Genomic DNA, 13803 nt, shown 5'->3' on the forward strand with positions numbered 1-13803 from the left:
TATTGCATTTAGCTGAACACCAGAACAGGGTGGGCAGGAAAAGGGAATATAACAATGAATTGGAGATACAAAAAGTGGTTAAGAATACAATATAATAAGTAATGTAGTCAAGCAATAGGAGTAAGTAAGGCTTCAGGCGTAGAAAAGCATTTGTAGAAAATATACAATGGTCTAGAAACAGGCTGACAGTTTTCTTTCAAAGGTTTACTCCCTTAAGCTCCGCAGAGATTCATTTGGCTTATTCCAATGGAGGCTTTCATCTAGATAAACACATACAATATGTGAAAAACAGGGCAAAAGAAGAAAAGTCAACACCAAAAATATTAGTTAAGGGATTCAATACAGAAAAGCCCTACAGCCAAAAAGGTGTAATTCTTCAAATTACAAAAGATCATTCCCCCTGCCATAACACAAAATGTAATAGCTTCTGTTATAAAAACATGTTTTATTCAATTGAGTTATTCCAGTTGGAAGCCCTGTTTTTTTGAAATAAAATAAAGTCTTGTGAAAGATCTAGAAGTTTTGAGAAGACATTCCAAACTATTTGAGGAGACGGGCACATAAGGGTAAAAGAAAACATTAATTTCCTGGCACTTGAGGCTTTACGCACTTCTTTTTTTATCTCAAACATCCAGTATTATAGGCTGTTTAATTTTTAATATTGCAAATTACTTGACCTAGGTAGAAACAAGTGGATTTTCTGCACAGAGCATTTATAGCGTCAGTCAAATTACAACTAATGGCAGTGCTGAGGTTTATTAAAACCCCTGTGGTTCACTTAGCCAAAGAGCTTTCTGGCACCACCAAGAATGACATATTAGCATCACTGTTAACATTTTAAAATATTAAATAAAAATATATTTAATATAAAACAACTGATGCATATAGAAAAAAAGACTGAAATATTATCTCTGTTCTACAGATGAACAGCCACATTGCTGTCTACCATTTTATTGTCCTTTTCCATCAGACACGCCACTTGTGATTTCAGTGCATCCTGGATGAAGATAACTAGCCATATCTTATGTGGTGGCTGTTACCATGCGTTGTATGTGCTTCCAACCAGATGTAAGTATAGTTGACATGCAGATGACCTGTAGTAGGTTGTCTAGCTGCACATAGCCTGTCGCAGAACCTGCCACCTGAATAGCACTTGAAATTCTAGTATTCACATCAGAACTAATTTCTTGTAAAGTATACATACACTGAAGTCTTTGGAAAGCCAGATATCTCCTTTGCCTTAATACTCCTACAGAATACCAGTATTAAAAGTCAGGTTTCATATGTATATACTCCTGCACCTCAGATAGAGCCATGGAGGAAGGGCTCTTCACACTCTGGTTTTCCTCCCAAAAGTTCTAGTATGAGTAAAGAGAAACTTCATGAAACAGATTTATGCTAGTGTAAAATCAAAGGCATCATGGATTAGCTGACTTTTTAGGAACTACTTTCCTAACTTCCAAACCAGTAAAAGACTGAAAAATGGACGAGATTGAAAAGGAACATGATCAGTGGCATTGAAACTGTAGGAGCTGAAACTTCACCAGAAAGGTCTTCCACAGTTTGCTATGGTCTCCCCCCACTCCCTTATTTGATCACTTCTTGTAAAGTGTTGTGGGCAGAGTTCAACATTGAAAAACAGGGAAATAAATTATAGTTAACCTGGGAATAGGAAATCTCCTCTCCTTTGCTACATCAAAAGCAGTCTGCCTTCCTCACTAATCCTGAAAACACGATGGCATCTCACATTTCACACTATTTGCCACCATCTACCTCTTATTTTACAGCTACGATGCACATACTTTTTAAAACAGATACAGCAAAGCCAAGAACAGAGTTCAGACAGGACAACTACGAATGCAAGTTTTCCTCTCAAAGAGAAGAAAAAAGTGTTGTCTGGGAGGAAAGGACTTGGCGTGAAAGCTAAAATCCTTTCCTTAGTACGTGAAAGATACACATTGCAGACCATACATCAGAAAAGTGTTGCCTGATAGAAAAAGAAAAAAAAAAAAAGAAAAAAGATACTTCTCTGTTGCTTTACAACTTACATAGACCTGGGAATCAACAGGGGTATAGCAACCCATTGGCTTTATTTTAATAGTTCATGCTATGATCAAGGTCTTACTACACAAGAGCATTTAATGTGGAATCACTAGAGTCAGTGTAAACTTTCAGAGGTTAACACAGCTTTTTTGTAAATTAAGTTTTAAAATAAGAAAAGTAAAAATGTGAAATGTTCTCAGAATGAGAATTTGCCTGCCAAGATCTACACAGGCTCATTTTTTATGGACAAGTTACAACTCCTTTAAAATGTTTGTTTAATGGAAATACAAATGTTGGTACGATTTAAAGAGAGTGAGTGCCATAAATAGAGAATTGAAAGGTTTTATAGTCTTTTCCAGGTGTTCTCTTCCTTGGCAACTCTTCTTTGTAGTTTCCCATAATGTTAATTAACACCTCGGTCTGGGCTTTTGGGCATGTGAACCTTTTGTCACCTGCAAGTTTTTTACAGTTTAAGGATCATTGTCCTTTGCTTGGCTAAAAATATATTTTCATACTGAAGGAAAGCAGAGTGTAAGCATCAGTTCTTCTCACAGCATCACAGACTGGCTGAGTCTGCAGGGCACCTCTGGAGGTCATTTAGTCCAACCTCCTGCTCAGAGCAAGGGCTGCTGCAGCAGGTTGCCCAGGATTATATCCAGATGTCTTTTGAATATCTCTAAGGGTGGAGACTCCACGACCTCTCTGGGCAATCTGCTCCACTGTTTGATCACCCTCACCATAAAAAAAATAATAAAAATCTTATGTTTAAATGGAATTTCTTGCATTTCAGTTTGTGCTCTGTTCACTTTTAACTCCAAGGTAATAAGGAGGGCTCTCAACTCCACAAAATGGAGTGTTGCATGAAAACATATGCAGAGGGTAAAGTATTGAAGGGCTGATCACCCACCAAAGCAGGATGCTCATCCTGCTGCTCCATATAACCACTCACTCCTCGTACAAGTAGCATGAAATTTTGCTAAACAAAACAGCATCAAAGATTTCTATTTTCTTCTGGCTTGGGTACCTAACAAAGTGCCTCCCACCTTTATCCCATTTTGGAATGTAAATGCAACAGGGACACTGAGCTCACTGAGCTAGAATACAGTCTGCTGTGACATGGCTGTGTGTCTGTAAACAGGAGGATCTGCAAGATGGAATTTGATAGAGCCAGATAATATGGTAAACATAAATATTGTTCATCATCAGTAATGATACAGGACACAATTCTCTAAACATGTTTTCTCTTAAGAACTAGTGAAACACATGTTTCTTCAGTGAATTAAGTCTTAGAAGTTAACCACAGTGATATTATTATTATTATTGCTGTTGTTGTTATTGTTGTTATTATTATTATTATTATTACCAGCACCACCCTTCCTGGACCTTCAGTCGAGAAGATATTACGTATTTCAGAAACTGCAAGAGTCAAAAGAAAATCTTACCCTGGGCGTTGCACTTAGTATTTGACAACAGGTGTAAAATCACAGATGGATAGACTAAACCTCCTTATTTAAAGATTACATATCTAGGCGATTTCTTTTACATATTGGTTCAGTTAACATTCAGCAAATACTGTGCTCATGGTATCCACACCTATATGCTACTTTCTGATAAAAGAACGTTAATAAGTAGTTATTCCATTAGAATGCTGATAGATATATCTACTCAAGGACTCTCTTGTAAGATATGAATTTGTTGGTAAGGCACAAATTTTGAACAGAGGCAGCCTCTTTTTCACAAACCGAGCTCTCAACTTTGTGTTAAATAGTGCAGTTTTAAGACTAGATTTAAGAGCCCTTTCCCTTGCTATGTTTAACTCCTTTTAGCATCACAGCTAGTCTGTATCATTTCCTTATCCTAAAATTGCTTACTTGTTGTTTACATCTTTGCAATGCTGAAAGCAGAAAATGGATTGACACATACATCAGTGTTACCATCAGTTTAAAACCCCCACATAACCTATCTTTTACCTAATAATCTGTAATTTACTTGACTTCTAACTAGTACAAGAGATTATGGAACTAAGCATGTGTGATTGAGGTGTGGGGGGGGAGGGGCACTGTATTTATATATGAAACAGAGAAGTGAAACCATTTTAACTGCTGCTTTGTACCTCCAGTCAGTTTCTGGTGTTCACAGAAACCTGTAATGTGGCAAAGAGGATGACAAATCCCCACAAAATCCAGAGCCATGGAAATTATCAGGTCTTTTTGCTTTGTTTTTAAATTGAGTAGATCTGATGTAAATGGTGTTATGTTAATGTGATTCATTGAAACAGTCATTCCCCTAACTTCACACTTAGTTCTTTTTAAAAGAATAACCTACTTAAAATCTCTGGGATTGACCATACATACACATACCACTGGGCAAAGCAATCTCCAATCCCGTGCACTAGGAATAGTGAAGGAGCAAGGAGAAGCAAGCACAGGTCAACTATGCTCTGCCAAGCACCTTTATGAAACAACAGCATCATAAATTCACATCATAAATGAAAACAAAAGCAGACCTCACCTCTCCCACCACCCCTCCTCTCCCCTTTCATGGTCAATTACTTAAGTTTTTTTCCTACTGAGACATGAATTACAACATTAGAACAAGTCCCATTTGGATAAATAAACATGAAATGAATACTGCAATATGTTGCAGTAATGTCTCACCTCTCTAGGAAACACATATACACATACACATAAATAAAGAGAGAAAGAATTTAAAGAAAACAGAATCATAATAAATCCCAAACCAATTAAAAAGCATACTATGAAATTCTGGTTAAAGTGAAGTTAATGGGAATTTAGGCACTGGCTTCGCTGGAGTCATTGTTGGGGTTTCTACATTCAAGCTTCTTGAACACAGTTGAAAATAAAATGCCTGAATTGCCAAACCCTTGAAATCCAGTATTTCTCCACTAGCAGGATGCATTGCCAAACTTACATCAGCACCAGTTTATGGTATCCATGCTCCCATTTTCAAGTTAGTCGCCTTTTGGTCAGAACATTTCTGGAGACTTCCCGCTCCAGGAACTATTAGTTTTTTTCAAGATGTTATTAATATGATCATTTTTCCTGGGGAGAGACTTGTCTCCTTGTTTCCAAGGGAGTATTATTCTCTTAAACCTGCGTATGTCACCCACCATTCCTACAAAACCAGTGTTCAGTATTGCACAAGTGTACAACAAAGGAGGCATTGAGCAATCTGAGTTAAGACAACCCTTTTTTTGGCATTTTCTCAGAAACATGACAAAACTCACGGGACTGAAAAGTTCTTTATTGTTCAGCTATCCATGCTTGTTCCTCAGACCTGCTATAGTCTACGTTTTCTTGAGAAGCGCACAGGAGTTTGTCTTTGGCTTCCATGCAACACTAGCCAGATTCAGTGTAGTCGCAGAACTGTATAGCTGGCATACAGCTGGTATCAGAGTGAATCTGCATAGATTTCAGGGACTTTTCCAGTTAACAACAGCTATAAAAATGCACTTTGGGAACTAAGTTCTTTACTTAGTCCTGTTTTTTAGGTCTTTACCAATCAATTCTGTTTAGTTTCTCTGTATGTTACTGGACACTACCCAGTTGTAGGTAATACACAGTGTAAATAAATAATTATTGATATAAATTGTTTTCCTTTTTTGAATTACACAGTATTTTCTTCTAGTAAATGAAGCTGGTTTGAGTGGAAAGGGAATAGGTATTTTGAGGTAATTCCCTTGCCTGCAGTTATAGTTCAGTGCTTGAAAATCAACAACTGATTTTTATTCAAAAGAGCATTATCATTTGTCAGAAGCATTGGGAGGACAAAGACAGACTTCCATTTATCTGTATGCTGGCAACTACTTGCACAAGAAGCATCACAGTAAACTTACTAACCCTACATTGCCAATGAGTAAGGTGCCCAGGGGTGAGCTGGGCCTCAGTTTCCACCCTCATTGAATGTTTTAGCCTTTCTGTTGAGATACCACTAAGCTACATTGGTAAAGCCCACTGTTTGTGGATGTGTCAAAAGAGCACTGATGTAGAACTGCTAGACAAGTCTTTTCATAGATGAACAATACTCTCATATATCGGACACCCAGCATTAACTTCAGGACAATGTTACTCTTCCTCCTTATTGACCTCAAACATCCAGATCAGGACTGAAAAAGGAGACACAGTTCTCACAGGCTGCATAAGGTAGGAAGAGAATGCCATTTGTGATACTTAAACATTTGAGGAAGATAATCCAATAAGCAAGGCAGAGAAAAAAAATGCCTCCTGTCTTTTCCTGTGTGAGGAACTGCAAAAGCACTGGCCTTGCATTCCACTAGATGCTAGCTCCAAAGCATCCAAAGACACCATTAATCTAACAAACATGAAACAAGCTTCTTCATCTAACCCCAGCTCTTTACAAGTATTTCTCTATGAAACTCTGCACATCATGTAGACTCATCACACCCTGCATCAGCAGGAACACCTAGTGTCTGGGGGGGTTGTAGAATTTGCCCCTATCTTAACTTCAGTAACACCGAGAAGAGTTGTTCCCAAAGTTCCAGCCTTTCCCTCAGGATGTGCAGTGTGAGCGGCTTTGCCGAGCTGTGCCCTGGTGCCAGGCACTTCTCAGCAGTGCCTACTGACTAAAGCTCCAGTCCACACGCTGAAAGCAGCTCCTAAACATGTTGGTAATAATAAAAATGAAAAAAAAAAGAATTGAAAATGCTGTATTTTCAGAACAGCTTCATCCCAAGCAGTTAAAAAGAGGGAAGAAGAGGGCCACCGCTGCAGTTGACAGTGGGCCGGCCTGATGGCTAAGTGGTGCTCCTTTACCCTGCCGCTGACCGCAGGTATGAATCTCAAACGGGACTGAATGAAGGGTACTAATTCTGAAAAACTACACTGCCATTAGGGCCTAATGGAGTTAAGCCTGTTTAAAGCTATACAAGAAAAAGGGCCGTTTTAACGCTGAACACGTTGCCCACCAACGAATTCAAAACGGTTTAACCAGAGCGGTAATTCCTTCCCCCCCAGCTTGTTGTAGCCAGGGTCGCAGTGTCCCTGCGTTTCCTCCCACCCCGGCCGGTGCTGCTCGCTGCCTCCCCCGCCCCGGCCAGCCGCACGCCGGGGGAGCTGCCCCGCCAGCCCCGCGCTGCCCACAGCGGCCGGGACGACGCCCGCGCCGCGGGGCCGCCGGGCGGGGAGGGGCCCGCCTTGCCGCGGGGAGCGGCCCCGCCGGCCGCCGCCGCGCCGGGTTCCCTCTCGGCTCCTCGCCGCACCTCCCTCGGCTGCCTCCGCCCTCCGGCCGCGTCCAGCGGCTGCCCCAGCTGCGGGGGCCAGCGGCGGCCTCTCCTGCGCCGATCGCCGAGCGGGCAGGGCGGGCGGCGCGGGCCGGGACGGGCCGGGACGGGCGGTTCCCCGGGGACAGGTGAGCGCCGGCTCGGGTGGCGGGGGCAGGGGCGGCCGGAGGCGGCGGGCTCTCGAGGGCGAGGAGGGACCAGCAGCGCGGCGGGCTGCGGAGGCGGGAGTCGCCCTGCGCTGCTGAGCTGAGGTGAGCGGCGCTCGGGGGCTGGGCGGCAGAGGTGCGCGCCTCCCGGCGACGGGCTTTCCCGGCGACCCTCCCGGGGGGACGATGGGGCTGAGGGCAGGCGGGTCGCGCGGGAAGCTGCCTGCGAGGCTGCTGGCGGCGGGCGGAGGAGGGCAGGTCGGAGAGCTTCGAGCTCCGTCGCCGAGCCCCGACGCTCCCGTTTAGTCACGTCCCCTTGACCGACCCCTCCCTCCCTCCCCTGGAGCGGCACTGGCGGGTGTCGCCTGGCCGAGGGAAGCGCGGGCGGGGGACGCTGAGGGGAGATCCCGCCTGCGAGGGCAGAGCGCGCTGCGGGAGCGGGAGCGGGGCGGGCGCGGGCCCCGGGGCCGCTGGCGGGTGTGAGGCGGCGGGGGACGCGCGTCTCAGTTCGCCTTGGGGGGGGACCCGCTCCTTACCAGGTACGTTTCTCGGTGCTGCTGGGGGAAAGGGGCCTTCCTGGTTTCCAGTCTTGTTTGAAGCGCGTAATTAACGGTGATGAAAACATCGGTAACATACTTAAATAGACTTTAAAAGTGAATGATTTTGCGTGACGCGTCAGTATGGTCTAGATGCGGTTTGCCATGAGGAGGTCGGGCGGCGTCCTGCTGGGACTGTATCTCCAGGCTGGCTCAGGTTTTGCTCTCACACACGTTTTCTGTGGGAATGGGTGCTGAGAATATGTTCAGCTCAAAAGTCTTTTGTGTTTTTTTTTTCCTTGTATGTTCTGCAAGATAGCCTGTGTCACTGGAAGTGAAATGTCTTCAGAGTGACCTGTTGCACACAATAATTGCTTTGCAGAGGGTTTTGTTTGTTTTTTGTCTTGACCTGTTACACTGGCTGGATGTACTGGAACCTTTCTTCCCTGGCTGTGTTTATTTTTGCTTTGCTTTGCAAATATATAGATTTTCTTGTTCATGGGTAGTACTTAGAATGGTGCTGAACTCTTGCTTTTACTCTGTGATTGTCTTGTGTTGACTTATGTGGAAATGTTGAAGAAATGTTTGTAAACTAATTCACTAGCCTTCTAAAGACGTGCCTGCTCAGCAAATTAAACGGGGATGTATAAGCCTGAGCTGGTTTTGACTTACATGAAATCACTTATAGCAATGCTGAAGACGTGGTAGAATGAGCTTCAACATGAGCCAAAATAGAGTTCACAACCTCAGGCATGCAGATCTGAGTGTTGTTCAGTCCCCAAGCAAATACGTTGGGGCTTCAGCTCTGTCACTTGTGCTGAAAAGGTAAAGCTGGCGTCATGTGTCTCAAAACATATTTCTTCCTTTTGCTTGCGTAGGCTAACAGTGTACATCATCATTAGAAGAGAGTTGTGCAAGTTGATATTCCTGTTCTTAAGCTTTAAGCCCTTCCTTCCTAAGCTGGAAAGTATACTTTCTGTAACTGTTTGCATGAGGGGAACAAGCAGGATTTGGTCCTCTGCTGGTTGACTTGAAATGTGTTGAACTGGTGAACAGAAAGCATGTCTTTACTTAGGACCGTCTCCAAGTGCTTGTCTTCTCAAAGGAAGCACACTGACAACTTAGTGATAAAGGCAATCTCTAAAGTGAAATGGTTTGAAAGAAGATTCAGGAAAGAAATTGCATATAAACAAAATTTGCTCAGATATGAAATGGGGCCACAAAATTTTCTACTTACACTACAAGCTAGTATCATTTCTGCAGTGGCAGTCAGACACCAAGTGAACTAATGTTATTAGTATATTTATAAATATTATTTTAGTATCAAGGTAATTCTGTAGATGGAGTTTTCTCTTCAGTGCCTTCCAAATTTAATGTTAAACTTCGATTTCTAATACATTAACAGAAATTGGCTCAAATTAGAGCCAGCTGGAGAGGGGTAGAGGACCAAATTCCCATTCTCAAGTTAATTGCTCAATTTATACAATTTTTGTGCTGTGAATGCTTTTAGTCAGGTCTTTCACTAATAACTAGAATATTGGCAGACTGAGAAAATTTTGGACTTCATGAAAGAATAACTTGTTAAATTTGGACAAGTTTTAGTTCTTAATATGTAACATAATCAGTGGCCTTGGCAAATACAGTATAGATTTTAAACTGATCACTACACTTACAAAGTTTGGAATTTTGTGTTTTCAGTGGAAATAGATTAGATTACTTGAAGGCCAAAATCAGGGTAGCTTTTAAAATTGAATCTTGTTGACTTCAACAGAAAAATTGGCATGAATAAGGCACGCTATTTGGCCTGAAATGTTAGCTTTCTGATAAATGGTAAGTTTAGTAGTATAACTACAAATACATTATTGTATCTAGGTTCAATTAAAAGCTTTTCTTTTTTTTTTTTGAGGTGCATGGATTTAAAGAATATTATTTTTTTGCAGGACACTGGTAGGTGCTGCTCTGCTTGTGAACAAGAAAGGAGCAGAGTGAATCATTTCATGTTTATTAGATAGGTAGTCCTGATTATGAGGATCTTACTCTTTCCAGTCATAAATTCCTGGTGTAAGTACAATTTGGAGAGGATCAGTACTTGTTCTATGAGAAGATAGGCTTGTGTAACTATATGGTAATTAGTAGGACTCAGTTATGTGGGAGCCTTGCATTCCTTTTGTGCCAAAATATCTTTAAAATTTATTGTTGGTCAGTGTGGACAAAATATCGTTTGTAGTTGACATTAGATTGAAGGCAAAAAAATGGATCTCAAACTCCTCCCTGCACAAGTCACATGGATTTGACTCTGTGAGCCTCTGTTCGTGTGAGCTGAACGTCTTGTTACTACGGGTGCTCAGCCTGTGAGTCTTTTTTACATTGGCTTCAGGACAGTTTTATTGCAGGTAATGTGTAGTGGAACTCATACAAGATTTTAGAAGTGTATTTGGTAGCTAAAGTCCCACCCTCATAATTTTCTGTTTTTCTTTTATCGCAGAGAGTTGTAGCTTAGAAATCTAATTATTGTTTGACATAACAGCTGCTTTTCAGCTAGTGCCTTATTAAAACAGTGATTTTGTTCTTCCCTTCTAGGTCCTCTTCTGCTGGCTACTGAGATACAGTGTTCCTAAAATCTCAGACAAAAACTGTAGTTTGTAACATGATTTACTTATTTTTGTTTGCTTTAGAAGAAAATTGTGGAAAGTCAGTTATACTAGATGAGACAGTGTATGGAAAAGAAACAGGTTGTAAAGTTCCCCAGTCTGCTTAAAATACTTTTGCACATCATATAGAGGAAATTACTAGAAATTATTACATTATCTCTTGTTTTCTGAGATTTGTGTGAGATGAGTAACTCAGGTGATGCCTTAGTTTCCAAAAAAACCCCCAACCACTCACAAATTAAACACTATATGTTCTCATTTATGGTGTTGCTTTAAGTATTCATTGAGGAGCGAAGGCCTGAGAGATCCATCAGTAGGTTTGCTGGAAGTTGTCATGTTTGACAGGATGTGACACGTTTAGAAATGGTAGAATTAGCAAGAAAATAGGTAATGTTGTGTATGCTGATTATGGAAACGTTATTGTGCACATGTAATAGAACCCAACATCTTTTTACTGATGCTTTTGGTGTTTGAAATGTTCTCTTAAAAATCCCTTTTATATTCTTCAGAGAAAAAATTACTGTGGTGTTCTGCCTGGATTTATTAGACATCTGGGCATGCTGATTGTGAATGTCGCCAAATTCCACATTTAATTTACGAATTCCCAACCAGGCTTTTAATATGTTTGTTTCTTTTGCACCAAATTAATTATGGACGTAAGCTGGCTGAATGGGTTTCTGATAATACTTGTTACTTGGTGTTTTGAGATCTGAGGGACTTTGTTCCATCATTATTTATTCATAGCATAGTCCAAGCGTTCATATAACTTGAGCTAAAAAATGCATCCTTTTTTTCACCCTTATATATGTCTCAGCAGCTCAGCATTGTGGTTAGGGTGGTTTATTTGTAAGAAGGCCAATCACTTTTTTTATAGAGGTGGTGATGGTGGAAGAAACTATATGGAGTGTAGTTGTACAAAGTGGATTTTCTGAGCTGATATGTTCCTGGGGGCTGCACACAGAAATGGTGCTGATTTAAATGAATTATTATGAAGTTGCTTTGAAGTCACTACTCTCTTGTGTGACAACTTTCAAGTATTTAAGAATGATTGCTATTGATTAACTTGTTGTAGTTGTATTAGTCTAACATGGTTTCCAGACGGAACTTTGCCTCCCCTTCTTTCCCTAACAACTGATTACGGGGCCTGTCCTGGCAATGGTACCATCTCCTTTCCTGTATGCACCATAGACTTGCATTGTACCCTAAGGAGGAGCCATGCTAAAAGAGGCCCAGAATTCTGTTCTGGCATAACCCTGTTGCCTAGAATGTCTTAATGGAGGACCGCTAAATATTTACCCTGTGTGAAGACGGAGGTGCCAAAGTGACTGTATTTCCTTAGGCTGTATAAGGGTAGTGATGCCGTATTCCTAGTCAGAGTTGTAGTGGGACTCTGGAAGATGCTTTCTTTAGTGCATTTGTCTTTCAAAACTGATAAGCTTTATTTCTTTGGTACAAACTATTAATTTTGGTCATTGGGCTGTTGATTAAAATAATCTGAGAGATTGTTTAAAACAAACAAACAAACAAACTCCACCAAGGATTGTGCTTCTTAGCTTCGAGAGAAATTTTGACAGCTCCAAGAGACCTATTAAGTCCTTAAGTCTGCAAAGTGAAGCTTAGGAAGTGTAAACTGAACAGGAAGAACTATTTCCTCGCTGCCCCCCCCCCCCCCCCCCCCCGCTTACAGTAAGATGAGATAAACTTTCAGATCCCATTTTTGAAAAGTAGGAAAATTGCATGCATGACCTGAACACTCTTCTTTCTGCCATGCCTGGCCCACACTTGATTCTTTACAGCCTGCTTACATTGTTCACTGGTTTGAATCTGGTTTGAATATTCCAGCTTTAGAAAAGTCTTTGTTCTTCCATCTTCCTTTCTGCATCAAACTGAATATAAGGTTTTGCAAAACTTGGTGTTTGTCCACTTTTCTATGCTTGCCTTTGTACACCCTTCCTCATGCCTTTTACATGGCTCAAGGTGCATGTCTAGCATTCCTTTAGTCTTTTTCTATATGCCAGCTTAAATGTAGTCTTTGTTGTACTTTGTCTTCTACTCTGTAGAACACTTCTTTTGTTATTCCCCTCCACCCATGAAACTTGTATACCTCTATACTCCAAAGTTTTATTAATGAAAATATAAACAACCTGCCTGTAGGTGCAGTAACCAGACTTGTGACAAAAATAAGTACTTTATTATATCTGTGCTTCTTATGCTTCATCAGTAATTTGTAAAGTCTTTGAAGTGGAAACCTGCTCAGGTATTGTCACTGATGGGCTTTTTAGTTTGCTCTAGAAGTTATAATAGAGTGTGTGGTGGATAATACTCTTGTCTTGAGAGGATACACAACGCAGAAGAGGTTTTCTTGGATATTGTAGAACTTATTTGTAAGTATTTGTAAGGAGGACACCTCTTGCACATCTCCCAGGTGACTGCTGGATATAAGGAGGTGAAACATTGCCAGTCTGGGTAAGAGTGAACAAAAACTTGCTTGAAATTGTCCCCTGCACTATATATGGAGACACAAGTTACTGTAAGAGAGAATTAACTACCAAAAGGGCTTTTTGGCACTGAGGTCTGTAACGGAGAACCATCCAATAGCATATTACACTCATGAATCCACTTTTACAAACCTTAATAATTAAGCTTACACTTTTACATTAATCTAATGGGAGATCTATGAGTTGAACTGAGGGAAGACCTTGGCTTGCAGAGCTTGCTATTTGTAGAATATAATAAAAAGAAATCTTTCTAATACCAGTATTCTGCAGCAGTTGAAAGACTGCAAAAAAGAATGGATTTCTGGGAGAGTTTTTCCTCCTGTTCATTTCTTTTAAGAACTGAACTAATGAGTTAGGAGTTTTGCAGAGGACTGATGTCTGCAGCTAAGTGGCTTGTTGCTCTCTGTAAGCCAACTTATTAAAAAATAAAATATTTAGTATCTTTGAAAACAGTAAAGATTTATGTCAGAGGGACATGTTTGGAAGGTCTTTGAACTAGCTCCACACATCACCATTGCAGTCTTAGAAGAAGCTGGTGTTCTTCATGAAGTGACTAGAAGTAGAACACAGTATGCCAGTTTTTACAGCCTTTGATAAAGACTGGAGAAAATTAATGACAGCCAAACTATTATCAGATAGTAATAACCCTATTACTGTCTTCTGAAAAAA

The 13803-nt window shown here is 41.1% G+C and overlaps 1 protein-coding gene across 3 annotated transcripts in view; it reads left to right on the top strand.

The window, feature by feature from the left end:
• The first annotated feature begins 7450 nt into the window (after positions 1-7450).
• Positions 7451-13803, top strand: part of ADGRG2 (adhesion G protein-coupled receptor G2) — a 60602-nt gene continuing 54249 nt past the window's right edge. For all 3 annotated transcript variants that reach the window (XM_037377961.1, XM_037377959.1, XM_037377960.1), the window contains exon 1: positions 7451-7554. The gene's annotated coding sequence lies outside the window, so the exon portion shown is untranslated. The remainder of the gene's footprint in view (positions 7555-13803) is intronic.

The sequence above is a fragment of the Falco rusticolus genome, chromosome 2 (assembly GCF_015220075.1).
Source record: "Falco rusticolus isolate bFalRus1 chromosome 2, bFalRus1.pri, whole genome shotgun sequence".
NCBI classification, from domain to species: Eukaryota; Metazoa; Chordata; class Aves; order Falconiformes; family Falconidae; genus Falco; species Falco rusticolus.